General features: G+C 39.0%; 1 pseudogene; it reads right to left on the bottom strand.

Moving 5' to 3' along the window:
* The window catches only part of LOC138844824 (inducible T-cell costimulator pseudogene), a 36,457-nt pseudogene extending 29,708 nt beyond the window's left edge, over positions 1–6,749 (bottom strand).
* Between the last annotated feature and the right edge of the window lie 13,027 nt (positions 6,750–19,776).

Here is a 19,776-nt window from a genome sequence, read left to right as displayed (position 1 = left end):
TGAAACACCAGAAATCAACCCAAACATCTACAGCCAACTTATATTTGATCAAGGATCTAAAACTAATTCCTGGAGCAAGGACAGTCTATTCAATAAATGGTGCTGGGAAAACTGGATTTCCACGTGCAGAAGCATGAAGCAAGACCCCTACCTTACACCTTACACAAAAATCCACTCAACGTGGATTAAAGACCTAAATCTACGTCCTGACACCATTAAGTTATTAGAGAACATTGGAGAAACCCTTCAAGATATTGGCACAGGCAAAGAATTTCTGGAAAAGACCCGGGAGGCACAGACAGTCAAAGCCAAAATCAACTATTGGGATTGCATCAAATTGAGAAGTTTCTGTACTGCAAAAGAACCAGTCAGGAGAGTGAAGAGACAACCGACAGAATGGGAAAAAATATTTGCAAACTATGCAACAGATAAAGGGTTAATAACCAGAATCTACAAAGAGATCAAGAAACTCCACAAAAACAAAACCAACAACCCACTTAAGAGATGGGCCAAGGACCTCAATAGACATTTTTCAAAAGAGGAAATCCAAATGGCCAACAGGCACATGAAAAAATGTTCAAGGTCACTAGCAATCAGGGAAATGCAAATCAAAACCACAATGAGGTTTCACCTCACCCCGGTTAGAATGGCTCACATACAGAAATCTACCAACAACAGATGCTGGCGAGGATGTGGGGAAAAAGGGACACTAACCCACTGTTGGTGGGAATGCAAACTGGTAAAGCCACTATGGAAATCAGTCTGGAGATTCCTCAGAAACCTGAATATAACCCTACCGTTCGACCCAGCCATCCCACTCCTTGGAATTTACCCAAAGGAGTTTAAATTGATAAACAAAAAAGCAGTCTGCACCGTAATGTTTATTGCAGCACAATTCACAATAGCCAAGACCTGGAACCAACCTAAATGCCCATCAACGGTAGACTGGATAAAGAAATTATGGGATATGTATTCTTTAGAGTACTATACCGCAGTAAGAAACAACGAAATCCAGTCATTTGCAACAAAATGGAGGAATCTGGAACACATCATGCTGAGTGAAGTAAGCCAGTCCCAAAGGGACAAATACCATATGTTCTCCCTGATCGGTGACAACTGACTGAACACCAAAAAGGAAACCTCCTGAAGTGAAATGGACACTATGGGAAATGGTGACTTGATCAGCATAGCCCTGACTGCTAATGGACAACTTAATACATTATCCCTCATAGTATTTTTTTTTTGTCTGTTCTACTTAATATGACTGGTTTAATTCTGTAATTATCACACAGTTATTCTTAAGTGTTGAAAATTAACTGAAATGTGATCCCTGTTAAACATAAGAGTGGGAATAAGAGAGGGAAGAGATGTATAATTTGGGGCATGCTCGGGCTGACTTGCCCCAATTGGTAGAGTTGGAAACATACCAGGGGATTCCAATTCAATCCCATCAAGGTGGCATGTGCCAATGCCATCTCACTACTGCAAGTGATCAATTTCAGTTCACAATTGATCATAATGAAAGGACTAAGAGTCAAAGGGAGCACATAAACAAGTCTAGTATCTGCTAACACTAACCGATAGAATAAATAAAGGGGAGATTGATCCAACATGGGAAGTGAGATACTCAGCAGACTCATAGAATGGCAGATGTCCTAAATAGCACTCTGGCCTCAGAATCAGCCCTAAAGGCACTCGGATCTGGCTGAAAAGCCCATGAGAGTATTTCAGGCATGGAAAGCCAAGACACTCTGGCAAAAAGATCTCTGTGAGTGAGATCCCAGTGGAAAGAACAGGTCTTCAAAGAGGGAGGTGCCTTTCTCTGAAGGGAGGAGAGAACCTCCACTTTGACTATGACCGTGTCTAAACAAGGTAAGAGTCGGAGAACTCAAGGGGCTTCCATAGCCTTGGAAACTCATGACTGGTGCATAGGGAGATTACTGATGCCATAAACAGGAGTGTCAATTTGTAAAGTCAACAACAGGAGTCACTGTGCACTTACTCCTCATGTAGGATCTCTGTCCTTAACGTGCTGTACACTGAGGCTTAATGCTATAACGAGTACTCAAACAGTATATTTCACTTTGTGTTTCTATGGGGGTGCAAACGACTGAAATCTTTACTTAATGTACACTAAACTGATCTTCTGTAAAAAAAAAAAAAAAAAAAGAAAGAAAGAAATTATCAATTCCCAACTTGACTCTCACTGGGATTAAACATGACAATAGGTCTGCTCTGATTTCATCATCATTTAAAAAAAATCATCTATTATTTTTCACTTTATGTTTCTGTGTGGGAGCAAACTGTTGAAATCCATACTTAATGTATACTAAGCTGATCTTCTGTATATTAAGATAATCGAAAATGAATCTTGATGTGAATGGAAGGGGAGAGGGAGTGGGAAAGGGGAGGGTTGTGGGTGGGAGGGACGGTATGGGGGGGAAGCCATTGTAACACATGAGTCGTACTTTGGAAATTTATATTCATTAAATAAAAGATAAAAAAAAAAAAGAAACATACCAGGGGACTCCAATTTAACCCCATCAAGGTGGCATGTACCAATGCCATCTCACTAGTCCAAGTGATCAATTTCAGTCCACAATTGATCATAATGAAAGGACTAAGAGTCAAAGGGAGCACATAAACAAGTCTAGTACCTGCTAATACTAACCAATAGAATAAATAAAGGGGAGAGTGATCCAACATGGGAAGCGAGATACTCACCAGCCACTTGGGGGGTGAACCAATGGAAAAAGGAAGACCTTTCTCTCTGTCTCTGTCTCTCTCACTGTCTAAATCTGCCTGTCAAAAAAAAAAAAGTGATATGTAAGAGGCAGCTTAAAGCACATTGCAGTTGCACTATTTTCTATTGCATCAATACAACACAACACTTAGTGCTTAAAGCAGACCATGCTGTTTTATTTTTTCATGCCATTTGCTCTTCCAGGAAAACCTAATTCTCCTGATTCCTGCTTTTACACCCCAGGTCTTCCTAATTGACTTTTACTTCTACTGCAAAGTAACATTCATATCACCTCTACTAGAAAGATTTTGCTGACAGCCTGCCACCATCCACATGCTTTCTCCCATACCTACTGTGACTATGGAAATGCTCCAAATTTATGCACTTATCATAGCACCTTGAACTTTCTTATTTCCTGAATCTAATCCATTCAAGTAAACTGAATAATATTTTTTTGATAACAATAGCCTGTATTGCTTTATCTTAGATGGAAGAAAGTGCAACCTATATAATAGTTTGCTAAGGGTATTTGCAATACATAAAGACTTCAAAAACTAACTTCCTAGAGTGAGCATTTGGCTTGGCAGTTAAGATGCTGGTTAAAATGCCTGTATCCAGGGTCACTGCTGCGGTGTAGTAGGTAAAGCCACCGCCTGCAGCACCAGCCTCCTATATGGGCATTATTTTGAGTCCTAGCTGCTCCACTTCCATCCAGCTACATGATAATGTGCCCAGGAAAGCAGTGGAGGATAGCCCAAGTCCATGGGCCCGCCACCCACATGGGAGACCCAGAAAAAGTTCCTGGCTTCTGGATTCAGATCAACCCAGCTCTGGCCATTCTCTCTCCTTCTATAACTCTGCCTTTCAAATAAATAAACAAATCTTAAAAAAACTTAACCTGTATCCCATATAGGAGTAACTCACTTTAATTCCCAGCTCTAGCTCTTCATTCCAGCCTCCTGCTAATGCAGATTCTGGAGGATGAATTCCTGCCACCCACTGAGAGATCTGGATTGAGTTCCTGGCTGCAGGTTTTGGCCTCCCAGCCGCTGCAGACATTTGAGGAGTGAACAAGGGGAGGGGAGCATGCTCTTTCTTTTTCTCTCATTCTTTATTTCTGCCTTTCAAATGGGTAAATCTAAAACAAAATAACTTTTAACCCATTAATGGAAATATTTGAATGTAGTATGAAATTATGAATGCACAGTATCTGATGTGAATCTTTTAGCCTATTATTGCAAAGAGGACCAATACAATGTAAATAAACATGAAATAATACATTAAATATGAATAATGTGAAGCACTTTTGAAATATAGGAATAAGAGCCTCTGATAACCTGTTCATTTGTTAAGCCAACAAGAACCACGGTAATATTATACAAATCAGCTTTCTGAGACCTTTGGAATTCAACCAAAGGACGACAACAATCTGAGGGGGTAGTTATTCAAGAAAAATGCTGAATCTCAATAGGAACAATAAGGTTTGTGGTGTTTTACCTTGCCTTATTTTCATATTCATTTCCTAAGCTCCATAGTAATCTTGAAATATTAGCCTTTAATTGCCTTATAATAGCTGTGAAAATCAGCAGCCCAGCAGCTAGTGGAAAAGGCAAAATGAGGATAGAGCTTCCAAGAAGGCCCATCCTCAGAGAGCTGTTGCTTTTTAAATTGACTGACAGCTCCCTGGAAAAGCAATGTTTGCAAGGCATGTCTTTGACCTGACTCAGTGCACACTCTGTGAGAAAAACTTCACTGCTGGTCCTATTTTTTGAAAACAATTAGAAGCAATTGTTTAACATTATAACTGCCCAAGACAATGATTCTAATTGAGGCCAAAAAAAGGCTGACCAAAAAATGTAAAGTGAAAATATGGGAAATGAGATAACTATAGTGGGCTTTGAAAATCTTCTAAATGTTCCCAGAGATCTAGAAGGCCACACATTTGTGCAGTTTTTTGCAGACTGAGAAAATGAGCAGCCATAGAACTCTCACCTCTGTTTGGACTTGATGGAGTGTGCAAACAGGAAGTGGTTGCTAAGGCAGAGCTGTTTACTCTGTAGTGATAAAAGCATGTGTCAGCACACACACAGAGTTTAATAGGGCAATAAATAGTTGAAGAAATTTAAGAAAATAATAATAGGGTAATAAGTAGTTTAAGAAATTTAAGAAAATTTTTGTCTGATAATTAGCTATAAACTAACAAAATTAACAGAGATTTAAGTGGTTAACATACAAAGAATATTCCAGGAAGGTTGGCTAAAATAAACAGCAGCAACAACAAGCAGTAACTGTCTTTTTTGTGTTTTGACAGGTGGAGTTAGACAGAGAGAGAGACAGAGTGAAAGGTCTTCCTTCTGTTGGGTCACTCCCCAAATGGCCGCTATGGTCAGCACGCTGTGCCAATCCAAAGCCAGGAGCCAGGTGCTTCCTCCTGGTCTCCCATGCGGGTGCAGGGCCCAAGCACTTGGGCCATCCTCCACTGCACTCCCTGGCCACAGCAGAGACCTGGCCTGGAAGAGGGGCAACCGGGACAGAATCCAGTGCCCCGACTGGGACTAGAACCCGGTGTGCCGGCGCTGCAAGGTGGAGGATTAGCCTAGTGAGCCGCAGCGTTGGCCAAAATCAAGGAGAATTTATTAACCTAAAAACTCAATCAGATTTTTACTAAGTATCTGAATGTTCCTGATAGTATTTTTTAAAAAGATTTATTTACTTATTTGAAAGGCAGAGTTACAGAGAGGCAGAGGCAGAGAGAGAGAGGAAGGAGAGAGAGAGAGAAAGAGAGACAGAAAAAGAGAGACAGAGAGAGAGGTCTTCCATCCACTGGTTCTCTCCCCAGATGGCCACAATGGCCAGAGCTGAGCTGATCCGAAGCCAGGATCCAGGAGCTTCTTCCAGGTCTCCTACATGGGTTTAGAGGCTCAGGACTTGAACCAGTTTCTACTGCTTTTCCAGGCCATAGCAGAGAGCTGGACTGAAAATGGAGCAGCCGGGACTTGAACCGGAACCCATATGGGATGCTGGCATTGCAGGTGACGGCTTTATCTGCTACAGCACAGTGCTGGCTGTGCTTTAAAGAAAAAAAATGGCTGCTTTAAATAAAAAAAATAAAAGTTGTTTTACTGCATTGCTAAAAGTAGGCCTAGACAAAGGGATTCCTTCCCAGTGAGGTCTGTTTGTTGAGTGCATATGAGATGGGCTTTCTATAAAGCTAGTTGCAAGAAGGTGTTTATTCTGAGAAAGCAGCAGCACCAAGGAAATCTGTGCAAATCCTGCTGGCTTTTAGAGTCACTGGTGCAGAATGAACAAAACATGAGCAGGAGATGGATGTGGTCCAATCAAGTCAAGTCGGACTCTAGTCGAGGAAACAAGGGACTCTCTCACTTCAAGTTGAGGAGACCCGACCAATGTGTGCCATGCCCAGGTGCCTGAGAGTTCTGTCAGTGCAGATTTTTTAGCTGTGTTCACTGCTGCTATGAACACGTACTCACTATTCAGGTCATGCACACTTGATTGATATTTCTCTTTTGTAAGCCGAAAAATAAATATGCATTCAAAAATGTAGACTACCGCAAAAGCTGCACATCCTATGGGTAACCAGAACTTCACCTGGCAACAGAGCTTGTGATTCATAAATATGCAAATATTCTCCTCTGAGAATCTCTACTTGAAAAGGAGGAGGGTCAAAAATTGATAGTTTGCAGAAGTAATAGCTGGCATGAGAACTGTCCAAATTATATAGTAAAAAAGAGAAACTGTTGTTGAATAACTAATATTGACAGAATTTCAGAGCCTTAATGGACACCGTGTTTCCACTCTCCTTTGTCTGCCTAAGGTCACAGAGGACTTGTCTTCCTGTCAGCAGCTGCATTTTGAATTGCAGGACAATCTCGGGGTATTTGCATAAAATTTGAACACCTCCATTCTGAAATGTAAACATCTCATACTTGGCAGAGTCATTGATGTCTCCTTAAAGCAATTCCAACACAGCCAAGGAAAGGTTCATGTGTCTGGAGTTCTCTGCTGAAGACCTCACTGCCAAGCCCCATCTTTGGGCTTTAAAAGCTGTGGCAGGGGCCGGCGCTGTGGTATAGTAGGTAAAGCCACCACTTGCAGTGCCAGCATCCCATATGGCTGCAGGTTCCAGTCCAGGCTACTCCTCCTCCAATCCGGCTCTCTGCCATGGCCTGTGAAAGCAGTAGAAGATGGCCCACATGGGAAACCCAAAAGAAGTTCCTGGCTCCTCATTTCGGATTGGCGCAACTCTGGCCGTTGTGGCCAAATGGAGAGTTAACCAGTGGATGGAAGACCTCTCTCTCTCTCTCTCTCTCTCTCTCTCTCTCGGACTCTCCTTCTTTCTCTGTGTAACTCTTTCAAGTAAATAAATGAATCTTTTTTTAAAAAAAAAAGCTGTGAAAGACTAGTTACAAATACTGGCACATTTTCAGATTCCCTTAATTGATACCATCTTTAATTTACATTTACAGAAAAGGTTGTTTTTTAAATGTAATTATAATGAGCTACTTCTCAGCAATTTCCCTTTTATCTCTGTCATTTTATTATAGTTCTGACCAAGCTACTGATTTCTTTTCACAGTAATGACAATATATTGTATATCGTAAGGTGTGTATCACTTTTAAACTTTCTTTTCTTTGAATTTAGACATATCACTTATGAGCATCTTTAGTATCTTAGCTGAAGGCAGTACTTACACTGTGAAGCTGAGTCATCAGCTTCCTCAGAGTTCTATAAGTTGTCCTGATGATGTTGATATACAAAATTTTTCAGGGCTATCTTTGTCCAATGTAGTCATTCACAAGTACCAGGTAATATACTTAGTACATTTCTTGATTGTTATGGAACTTTAAATTTCACTAGATTTAAAAGCTAACATATTTTGAGTTAATTCTAATAAGCAGCACAATCTTTGACTTATAATTTTATTGTTTTTTAAAAAATATTTTTTAATGTATTATAATAGTCTATTTTTCACTAGCTTTCCCATTATCTCATTGTCTGTTTATTATGGCTCCTACTGAATTGCTCATTTCTACTCACACTAATCATTTTATTTCATAAAAATCCAACATGTTTTTATTACTGTCTTTAAGATTACCATCACCTGTCTTTTTCTTTAATATCCCAGTGTATTCCAGACCTGCCACTGTGAATTCATGGCCATGTTGGTTAAGTGTTCATTATGAAGTCATGAACTCTATCAAAATTCTATAAGTTGTGCTAGCAACCATCATGCACACATGTTTTCAGAGACATTTTAGACCCACATGATAGTCACTCTTTTCGGGTACTTTTTTTAGGTTCTTTTCAGGTTCTTTTTTATATTTCATGAAATTCTAAACTTCCCATTAATATATGAAAGTTTCAATAGAATGAGTTAAAAATCCATCTATTTTAAAGATTTCTCTGATAAGTGTATGATCTTCATTTGATTTACATTTTGTGAAAATTATTTCATTTTCCTTTTTTAAGGTAATTGTTATCATTTCCAGTAATTTCCCTCATATTTGCTTGTCATTCTGCTATTACTTCTAGAAAATAATTGTTACTTACCCTGGTCACAGTGTATTTTATTTCATAGCACCTGGATCTTCTTTTTATGTATTTATTTTGTGTGTGTGTGTTTGAGCTTATATTACCCATGTGTATCCTTGGTATCCTGTTTAAAGCTAATCTAACCACTGTGAACTTGAGGCCATCTTGGTTGTATTTTTTTTTTAACTTTAATTTAGTAAATATAAATTTCCAAAGTACAGTTTATGGATTACAATGGCTCCCCCCCATAATTTCCCTCCCACTTGCACCCCTCCCATCTCCTGCTCCCTCTCCCATTCCATTCACATCAAGATTCATTTTCTTTTTCTTTTTTTTTTTTTTTTTGAAATTTTTTGACAGGCAGAGTGGACAGTGAGAGAGAGAAACAGAGAGAAAGGTCTTCCTTTTGCTGTTGGTTCACCCTCCAATGGCCGATGCGGCCGGCGCGCTGTGGCCGGCACACCGCACTGATCTGAAGGCAGGAGCCAGGTGCTTCTCCTGGTCTCCCATGGGGTGCAGGGCCCAAGCACTTGGGCCATCCTCCACTGCACTCCCGGGCCACAGCAGAGAGCTGACCTGGAAGAGGAGCAACCAGGACAGAATCCGGCGCCCTGCCTGGGACTAGAACCTGGTGTGCCGGCGCCACAAGGTGGAGGATTAGCCTATTGAGCCATGGCACCGGCCAAGATTCATTTTCAATTATCTTTATATACAGAAGATAGATTTAGTATATATTAAGTAAAGATTTCATCTGTTTGCACCCACACAGAAACACACAGTGTAAAATACTGTTTCAGTATTAGTTATAGCATTACTTCACATTGTACAACACATTAAGGACAGATCCCACACGAGAAGTAAGTACACAGTGACTCCTGTTGTTGACTTAACAACTTGACACTCTTATTTATGGCATCAGTAATCTCCCTAGGCTCTAGTCATGAGTTTCCAAGGCTATGGAAGCCTTTTGAGTTTGCCGACTTCAATCTTATTCCAACAGGGTTGTATTTTGTTTTTAAAGAAACTTTCATTGGCCACAAAATTGCATAAGTTTTTCTGACAATTTTCATGTATACAATTTTTCAGAGACTTCTTAGGCAAATTTGGTCATTCTCCCTTTCCAAGTATCATATTTGATGGCAATTATGAATTTTTCCAGAACTATGACATTTATCTTTGATTTCTGAAAGTGTCAATAGTTTAATTCAAGTTACTGACACTTTTCCTTCATGTTTATAATGGTATTTGATGTGGATTTTTAAATTTTGTGAAAATTTTTAATTTATATTCTTTCTTAATATATTGTAATTGTTTAGTTTTCAACAATTTCATTTATATCTGTTGGTCACTCTATATTGCTCCTACAAAATTGCTCACATCTTTCAAAGTGATCATCATTTATTTATTTCATATCATCCGCATGCTTTTTCATCTGTTTTATAAATTGTAGTTAATACTAATACCTGTATATTAACATCCTAGTGCAAGTCAATCTTAGCAGTAGAATCCCATGGCCATCTTTGTTGGCTTTGTTATTATGAGGTCTCCAACTCCATCACAATACTACAACTGTTCCTGGCTACCATATTATACACATATTTTTAGAAATATCTTAGACTCATTTGATAATTCATCATTTTCAAGTTATTTTTTACTTTTTCTAGACTTTATGGAATTTTAACTTTATCTTTGATTTTTAAAGGTTCTAATAGAATATTTCCAGATATAGACATCTTTCCCTCAAAATTTTTGTGGTGCATTACAAATTTCCCCATATCTCTGGCCCCTTATCCCCTAATAATATCTAATATCCCCTAATAATATCTCATATCATTATACTTATATACTTATCACAATTAATGAACCACAGCTATGTTTATAAACTTTTTAACCCAAATTTCTTTTATCTCTTCCACCCAGCCCAGAGTCTGTCAATTAACATTCTGTGTTCAGAATAAGTTTTTCTTTTAATATTAACTTCCACATGCAAAGGAGAACAAGCAGTTTTTGTGTCTCTGAGTCTGGCTTATTTCACTCAATGTTATGTTCTCTATTTGTAGCACCCATTTTGCTACAAATGACAGGACTTCATTCTTTTTATAGTTGAGTAATAGTTCATTGTGAATATATATCCCATTTTCTTTATCCATTCATCTTATTAAGCATATTTGGTTGATTCCATATTTTGGTTATTGTGAACAGTTCTGCTATAAACATGGTGGAGAAGAATCTCTTTGATACAATGAGTTTAAATATTTTGGATAATACTCAGTGTTGGGATCATTGGATCATATGGAAATTCTATTTCTAGATTTCTAGGACATCTCAATATTGTTTTCAATGGTGACTGTATAAAGCACACTCCTGATAACAGTGTACAAAATTCTACTTTTTCTATATCCTCACCAGCATATTAATGCTCTCTCCTTTTTGGATAATATTCATTGTGATAAGGGTGAAGTGATATTAATTTGCACTTCCCTGATAGCTAACATTATTGAGCATATATATGTGTGTGTGTGTGAGTGTGTGTGTTGATCATTTGCATTTATACTTTTGAGAACTGTCTATTCAGGTCCTTTGCTCATTTTTTAAATATGTATTTATTTATTTGAAAGTCTGAGTTACACAGAGAGAGGAGAGGCAGGGAGTCAGAGAGAGAGAGAGGTCCTCCATCCAATGGTTCACTCCCCAATTGGCCACAATGGCTGGAGCTGTGCCAATCTGAAGCCAGGAGCCAGAAGCTTCCTCTAGGTCTCTCACATGTGTGCAGGGGCCCAAGGACTTGGGTCATCTTCCACTGCTTTCCCAGCCAATAGCAGAGAGCTGGATTGGAAATGGAGCAGCTGGGTCTCGAACTGACATCCATATAGGATGCCGGCACTTCAGGCCAGGGTGTTAACCTGCTGTGCCACAGTGCCAGCCCCTCTTTGCTCATTTTTAAACTGGATTGATTTTTGAGTTACGGATATACTCTCATATTAACCATTTGTTGGAGCTTGCAAATATTTTTTCCCAATTTTTCAGACTTCTCTTAACTCCCTGATTGCTTCTCTTGCTGTGCAGAAGCTTCTGAGTTTGATATAAATTCATTTGTCTAGTTCTTCATTTGTCAGTGTTTTGGGGGTCTTATCCAAGAAGTCATCATGTTACACAAATATCTTGGAAAGTTTCCCCCTATATTTTCTTTCAGAAAGTTCAGAGCCATAGATTAAAATCTTAAATTTAGGTTTTTGATCCACCTTGAGTTGATTTTATATATAATGAAAGGTTAATACCACACACACACACTTTAGTTTTGAAGAACTGTTTATTGAAAACACTACCCCTTTTTAAATGTACATTCTATGGAACTTTGGTCAAAAATCAGTTGCCTGAATGCACATGAAGTGATTTCTGGACATTTTATTTTCTTCCATTGATCTATTTGACAATTTTATGTTATTACTGAAACTTTGTAATATGCTTTGAATCAGGTACTATGATGCCTCGACCTTTATTGAAAAATGAAATGACACAGATTGCTAGGTACAAGATCAATATAGGGCTTGGCATTGTGGCATAGCATGTAAAGCTACTGCCTGCAAAGCCAGCATTCCAAATGGGTACCAGTTTGAGTCCTGGTACCTCCATTTCTGATCCAGCTCCCTGCTAATAGCCTGGGAAAGCTGTGGAAGATGCCCCATGTTCTTGGACCCCTGAACCCATGTGGGAGACCAGAAGAAGTTCCTGGTTTCTGGCTGGCTGTGGCCTGGCCTAGTTTAGTTGTTGTAGCCATTTAGAGAGTGAAGCAGTAGATGGAAGATTCTCTCTCTCTCTCTCTCTCTCTCTCTCTCTCTCTCTCTCCTCTTTCTCTCTCTCTCTGTAACTCTGCCTTTCAAATTAATAAAGAAAAACATTAAAAATTATTTTAAATGAGACATATCTATCTATCCATCTAATCAACAGAATTGCTATGTACAAAGAAGACACAAATAGGAGGGCAGAGCCAAGATGGCGGAATAGTGAGGGTGCGCACCAACAGTCCGGGAAAATTTGGTTTAATAAAAGTGGAGTTACGGTAGCCTCAGAAAAAGAATCAGGAAAAAATTGCAGAGGAAACTCTTCCAGATCTAGTGGCTGTGACTCGGAGGACCTACTGGGAGAACAAGGTCACCCACCGCGCGGAAGCCAAGCCGCGGGAGCTGCAGGGTCTGCGCGCTAGTGCGGGAAGGGGAGTGGATGTCACACAGACACCAGCGGGGAGAGCAGGGACGCCCAGGGCTCCAAGTCCACACATCGGTGCTGGAAGGGGAGGTGAGCTCAGTAACCCGAGACATTGGCGGGGAAACGGTGGTCAGAATCTAGAGGGGAGCAGGAAAGTTCACCAGACTGACTACAGGAGAGAAGGAAAAAAGGTGGGGGGGTACTGGTACAGACGAGTTTCTCTCTCCGACAATCTTGCAAAGGTGAGCAAAAGACAAAGAGCAGGCAGCACTCCGGATGTACATAACAACAGGGGAGAGCTAAGGAACTGAGTTGCTACAATTCAATAGCCTAGGAAACCCAGTGGGAGTCCAGAGGAGAAACAGAGCCTGCACAGACTCTTTGGGTAGAAGCCAGAAATCGGAAGCTAAATACCATCAATTCTGCACAGCCATGCGGTATTACTTACTTCCTGAATAAACACATAAAATAAATAAATAAATAAATAAATAGAGAGAGATTTACCACACATAACCTGAGGGTGTCACCTTTGCACACCCGTAACCTGGAAGAACCAAGCAGAGCTCTCAGGCCACACCCATCTCAAGCCTCCAAGGCTCCTCCAACAGCAGGCAGTCCACTTAACACAGACATAGTATAAAATAAAAAAAAAAAACACACAGTGTTGAAAGAAGAATTAACTATGCCAAGCAACAAACACAAAAATCGAGGGAACAAGATCAACGATGACACTATGATGCCTCCAAATAAACAAAACACCCCAAGCCAAGATTATGAAGATGATGAGATAGAAGAAATGCAAGATACGGATTTCAAAAATTTATGATAAGAACATTTAGAAGTTTTCAAAAGCAAATCCTTGAACTACAGAAATCCTTAATGGACAAGATTGAAAATCTCTCTCGTGAAAATGAAATTTTAAGGAAGAGTCAAAATGAAACACAGAAACTAGTAGAACAGGAAAGTGTGATAGTGAAGAGAAATCAAAATGAAATGAAGAGCTCAATAGATCAAAGGACAAACACATTAGAGAGCCTTAAAAACAGAATCGGTGAAGCAGAAGAGAGAATATCGGACTTAGAAGACAGAGCACAGGAAAACATACAGTCAAACCAAAGAAAAGAAGAGGAAATTAGAAATCCAAAAAATGTTGTGGGGAATCTTCAGGATACTATTAAAAAACCAACATTCGAGTTCTAGGAGTTCCTGAAGGCATGGAGAGAGAGAAAGGATTAGAAGGCCTTTTTAGTGAGATACTAGCAGAGAACTTTCCAGGTTTGGAGAAGGACAGAGAAGTACTAGTACAGGAAGCTCATAGAACCCCCAATAAACATGACCAAAAGAGATCCTCACCACGACACGTGGCAATTAAACTTACCACAGTGAAACATAAAGATCCTAAAATGTGCAAGAGAGAAACGTCAGATTACTCTCAGAGGATCTCCAATTAGACTCACAGCAGACTTCTCATCAGAAACACTACAGGCTAGGAGGGAATGGTGAGACATAGCACAGGTGCTAAGAGAGAAAAATTGCCAGCCCAGAATATTATCTCCTGCAAAGCTCTCATTTGTGAATGAAGGTGAAATAAAGACCTTTCATAGCAAACAGAAATTGAAAGACTTTGTGGCCACTCGGCCCTGCAAAAGATACTTAAAGATGTGCTACACACAGAAACACAGAAACACGGCCATGAATATGAAAGAAGCTAAAGGAAGAAAAACCACCAGTAAAAGAGCATGGGAAGCTCAAAGCATATACTAGAAAATATCTCTGGGAAAATGTCAGGGCAAAGTCACTATGTATCAATAATCACATTAAACATTAATGGTCTTAACTCTTCAGTTAAAAGACACCAATTAGCTGATAGGCTCAAGGAACACAACCCAACTATTTGTTGCCTACAAGAAACACATCTCTCTAACAAAGAGGCATGCAGACTGAAAGTGAAAGGTTGGAAAAAGATATTCCATGCCAACAGAAACAAAAAAAAAAGCAGGTGTAGCCATATTAATATCAGACAAAATAAACTTTAATACAAAAACTGTTAAGAGAGACAAAGAGGGGCACTATATAATGATTAAGGGTTCAATTCAACAGGAAGATGTAACTATTATAAATGCATATGCACCTAATTACAGGGCACCGGTCTATTTAAAAGATATGTTAAGGGACTTAAAGGGAGACTTAGATTCCAATACAATAGTACTGGGGGACTTCAATACTCCACTCTCAGAAATAGACAGATCATCCGGACAGAAGATCAACAAGGAAACAGCAGATTTAATTGACACTATTGCCCAAATGGATCTAACAGATATCTACAGAACTTTCAATCCTACATTTACGACTTCACATTCTTCTCAGCAGTGCATGGAACCTTCTCTAGGATTGATCACATACTAGGCCATAAAGCAAGTCTCAGCAAATTCAAAAGAATTAGAATCATACCATGCAGCTTCTCAGACCACAGCGGAATGAAGCTGGAAATTAGCAACTCAGGAAACCCCAGGGAGTATGCAAACACATGGAGACTGAACAACATGCTCCTGAATGAACACTGGGTCATTCAAGAAATCAAAAGAGAAATCAAAAACCTTCTGGAAGTAAATGAGGATAACAACACAACATATCAAAACTTATGGGATACAGCAAAAGCAGTATTGAGAGGCAAGTTTATAGCAATAGGTGCCTATATCAAGAAATTGGAAAGGTACCAAATAAATGAGCTTTCAGCGCATTTCAAGGACCTAGAAAAACTGCAGTAAACCAAACCCAAATCTAGTAGGAAAAGAGAAATAATTAAAATCAGAGAAGAAATTAACAGGATTGAATCCAAAAAAAAAAAAATTACAAAAAATCAGCCAAACGAGGAGCTGGTTTTTTGAAAAAATAAACAAAATTGACACCCCATTGGCCCAACTAACTAAAAAAAAGACCCAAATCAATAAAATCAGAGATGAAAAAGGAAACGTAACAACAGACACCACAGAAATAAAAGGAATCATCAGAAATTACTACCAGGACTTGTATGCCAGCAAACAAGAAAATCTATCAAAAATGGATAGATTCCTGGACACATGCAATCTACCAAAATTGAACCATGAAGAAATAGAAAACCTAAATAGACCCATAACTGAAACAGAAATTGAAACAGTAATAAAGGCCATCCCAACAAAGAAAAGCCCAGGACCAGATGGATTCACTGCTGAATTCTACCAGACATTTAAAGAAGAACTAATCCCATTTCTGCTCAAACTATTCAGAACAATCAAAAAAGAGGGAATCCTCCCAAATTCTTTCTATGAAGCCAGCATCACCTTAATCCCTAAACCAGAGAAAGATGCAGCACTGAAAGAAAATTATAGACCAATACCCCTGATGAACATAGACGCAAAAATCCTCAATAAAATTCTGGCCAATAGAATACAACAACACATCCGAAAAATCATCCACCCAGACCAAGTGGGATTTATCCCTGGTATGCAGGGATGGTTCAACATTTGCAAATCAATCAATGTGATTCACCACATTAACAGACTGCAGAAGAAAAACCATATGATTATCTCAATAGATGCCGAGAAAGCATTCGATAAAATTCAACACCCTTTCATAATGAAAACTCTAAGCAAATTGGGTATAGAAGGAACATTCCTCAATATAATCAAAGCAATTTATGAAAAACCCACGGCCAGCATCCTATTGAATGGGGAAGAGTTGGAAGCATTTCCACTGAGGTCTGGCACCAGACAGGGATGCCCACTCTCACCATTGCTATTTAACATAGTTCTGGAAGTTTTAGCGAGAGCCATCAGACAAGAAAAAGAAATTAAAGGAATACAAATTGAGAAGGAAGAAGTCAAACTATCCCTCTTTGCAGATGATATGATTCTTTACTTAGAGGATCCAAAGAACTCTACTAAGAGACTATGGGAACTCATAGAGGAGTTTGGCAAAGTGGCAGGATATAAAATCAATGCACAAAAATCAACAGCCTTTGTATACACAAGCAATGCCATGACTGAGAAAGAACTGCTAAGATCAATCCCATTCACATCAGCTACAAAAACAATCAAATACCTTGGAATAAACTTAACCAACGATGTTAAAGATCTCTACGATGAGAATTACAAAACCTTAAAGAAAGAAATAGAAGAGGATACCAAGAAATGGAAAAATCTTCCATGCTCATGGATTGGAAGAATCAACATCATCAAAATGTCCATTCTCCCAAAAGCAATTTATAGATTCAATGCAATTCCAGTCAGGATACCAAAGACATTCTTCGCAGATCTAGAAAAAATGATGCTGAAATTTATATGGAGGCACAAGAGACCTCGAATAGCTAAAGCAATCTTGTACAACAAAAACAAAGCCAGAGGCATCACAATACCAGATTTCAGGACATACTACAGGGCAGTTGTAATCAAAACAGCATGGTACTGGTACAGAAACAGATGGATAGACCTATGGAACAGAATAGAAACACCAGAAACCAACCCAAACTTCTACAACAAACTTACATTTGATGAAGGATCTAAAACCAATTCCTGAAGCAAGGACAGTCTATTCAATAAATGGTGCTGGGAAAACTGGATTTCCACGTGCAGAAGCATTAAGCAAGACCCCCACTTTACACCTTACACAAAAATCCACTCAACATGGATTAACGACCTAAATCTATGACCTGACACCATCAAGTTATTAGAGAACATTGGAGAAAACCTTCAAGATATTGGCGCAGGCAAAGAGTTTCTGGAAAAGACCTGGGAGGCACAGGCAATCAAAGCCAAAATCAACTATTGGGATTGCATCAAATTGAGAAGTTTCTGTACTGCAAAAGAAACATTCAGGAGAGTGAAGAGACAACCGTCAGAATGGGAAAAAATATTTGCAAACTATGCAACAGATAAAGGCTTAATAACCAAATCTACAAAGAGATCAAGAAACTCCACAACAACAAAACAAACAACCCACTTAAGGGATGGGCCAAGGACCTCAATAGACATTTTTCAAAAGAGGAAATCCAAATGGCCAACAGGCACAGGAAAAAATGTTAAAGATCACTAGCAATCAGGGAAATGCAAATCAAAACCACAATGAGGTTTCACCTCACCCCAGTTAGAATAGCTCACATACAGAAATCTACCAACAACAGATGCTGGTGAGGATGTGGGGAAAAAGGGACACTAACCCACTGTTGGTGGGAATGCAAACTGGTCAAGCCACTATGGAAGTCAGTTTGGAGATTCCTCAGAAACCTGAATATAACCCTACCGTTCGACCCAGCCATCCCACTCCTTGGAATTTACCCAAAGGAAATTAAATTGGCAAACAAAAAAGCGGTCTGCACCCTAATGTTTATTGCAGCTCAATTCACAATAGCCAAGACCTGGAACCAACCTAAATGCCCATCAACGGTAGACTGGATAAAGAAATTATGGGATATGTACTCTTTAGAATACTATACAGCAGTAAGAAACAATGAAATCCGGTCATTTGCAACAAAATGGAGGAATCTGGAACACATCATGCTGAGTGAAATAAGCCAGTCCCAAACGGACAAATATCATATGTTCTCCCTGATCGGTGACAACTGACTGAACCCCAAAAAGGAAACCTGTTGAAGTGAAATGGACACTATGAGAAACGGTGACTTGATCAGCATAGCCCTGACTGTTAATGAACAACTTAATACATTATCCCTCTCAGTATTTTTTGTCTGTTCTACTTAATATGACTGGTTTAATTCTGTAATTAATACACAGTTATTCTTAAGTGTTGAAATTTAACTGAAATGTGATCCCTGTTAAACATAAGAGTGGGAATAAGAGAGGGAAGAGATGTACAATTTGGGACATGCTCAAGCTGACTTGCCCCAAATGGTAGAGTTAGAAACATACCAGGGGAATCCAATTCAATCCCATCAAGGTGGCATGTACCAATGCCATCTCACTGTTCCAAGTGATCAATTTCATTTCACAATTGATCATAATGAAAGGACTAAGAGTTAAAGGGATCACATAAACAAGTCTAGTACCTGCTAATACTAACAAATAGAATAAATAAAGGGGAGAGTGATCCAACATGAGAAGCGAGATACACAGCAGACTCATAGAATGGCAGATGTCCTAAACAGCACTCTGGCCTCAGAATCAGCCCTAAAGGCATTCGGATCTGGCTGAAAAGCCCATGAGAATATTTCAGGCATGAAAAGCCAAGACACTCTGGCAAAAAAAAAAAAAAAACCTAAATGAAAGATCTCTGTGAGTGAGATCCCAGTGGAAAGAACAGCTCTTCAAAGAAGGAGGTGCCTTTCTCTGAAGGGAGGAGAGAACCTCCACTTTGACTATGACCTTGTCTAAACAAGATAAGAGTCGGAGAACTCAAAAGGCTTCCATAGCTTTGGAAACTCATGACTGGAGCATAGGGAGATTACTGATGCCATAAACAGGAGTGTCAATTTGTAAAGTCAACAACAGGAGTCACTGTGCACTTACTCCTCATATAGGATCTCTGTCCTTAATGTGCTGTACACTGAGATTTAATGCTATAACGAGTACTCAAACAGTATATTTCACTTTGTGTTTCTATGGGGGTGCAAACTGTTGAAATCTTTACTTAATGTATACTAAACTGATCTTCTGTAAAATAAAAAAAAAGAAATTATCAATTCCCAACTTGACTCTCACTGGGATTAAACATGACAATAGGTCTGATCTGATTTCATCATCATTTATAAAATCATCTATTATTTTTCATTTTATGTTTCTGTGTGGGAGCAAACTGTTGAAATCTTTACTTAATGTATGCTAAACTGATCTGTATATAAAGAGAATCGAAAATGAATCTTGATGTGAATGGAAGGGGAGAGGGAGTGGGAAAGGGGAGGGTTGTGGGTGGGAGGGACGTTATGCGGGGGAAGCCATGGTAATCCATAAGCTGTACTTTGGAAATTTATATTCATTAAATAAAAAATAATAATAAATAAACCCTTCCCCACCCAAAAAAAACAAAGAAGACACAAATAGGAAACAATTTTAAAGGACACAGACAGACTAGAAAATGCACACCCATACGAGAAATGAAACAAGGAAGGACTAATCTATGTAATATCTTCAAGTGTTATTTAAAAAAATATACAGTAGTACATAATTCCTATCAGTTTGTTTGACAAAGATTTTAAATGAAGTTTGAGAAAACATTGTATTTTCATCAAAATTGATACAGGCATTTCTTTTTGGTGATTTTAGCTCCCACATATGAAGGAGAAC

The sequence above is a fragment of the Oryctolagus cuniculus genome, chromosome 12, assembly GCF_964237555.1.
Source record: "Oryctolagus cuniculus chromosome 12, mOryCun1.1, whole genome shotgun sequence".
Lineage (NCBI taxonomy): Eukaryota > Metazoa > Chordata > Mammalia > Lagomorpha > Leporidae > Oryctolagus > Oryctolagus cuniculus.
Note: the sequence above shows the minus strand (reverse complement) of the source record. Positions and strands in the feature narration are given on the sequence as shown.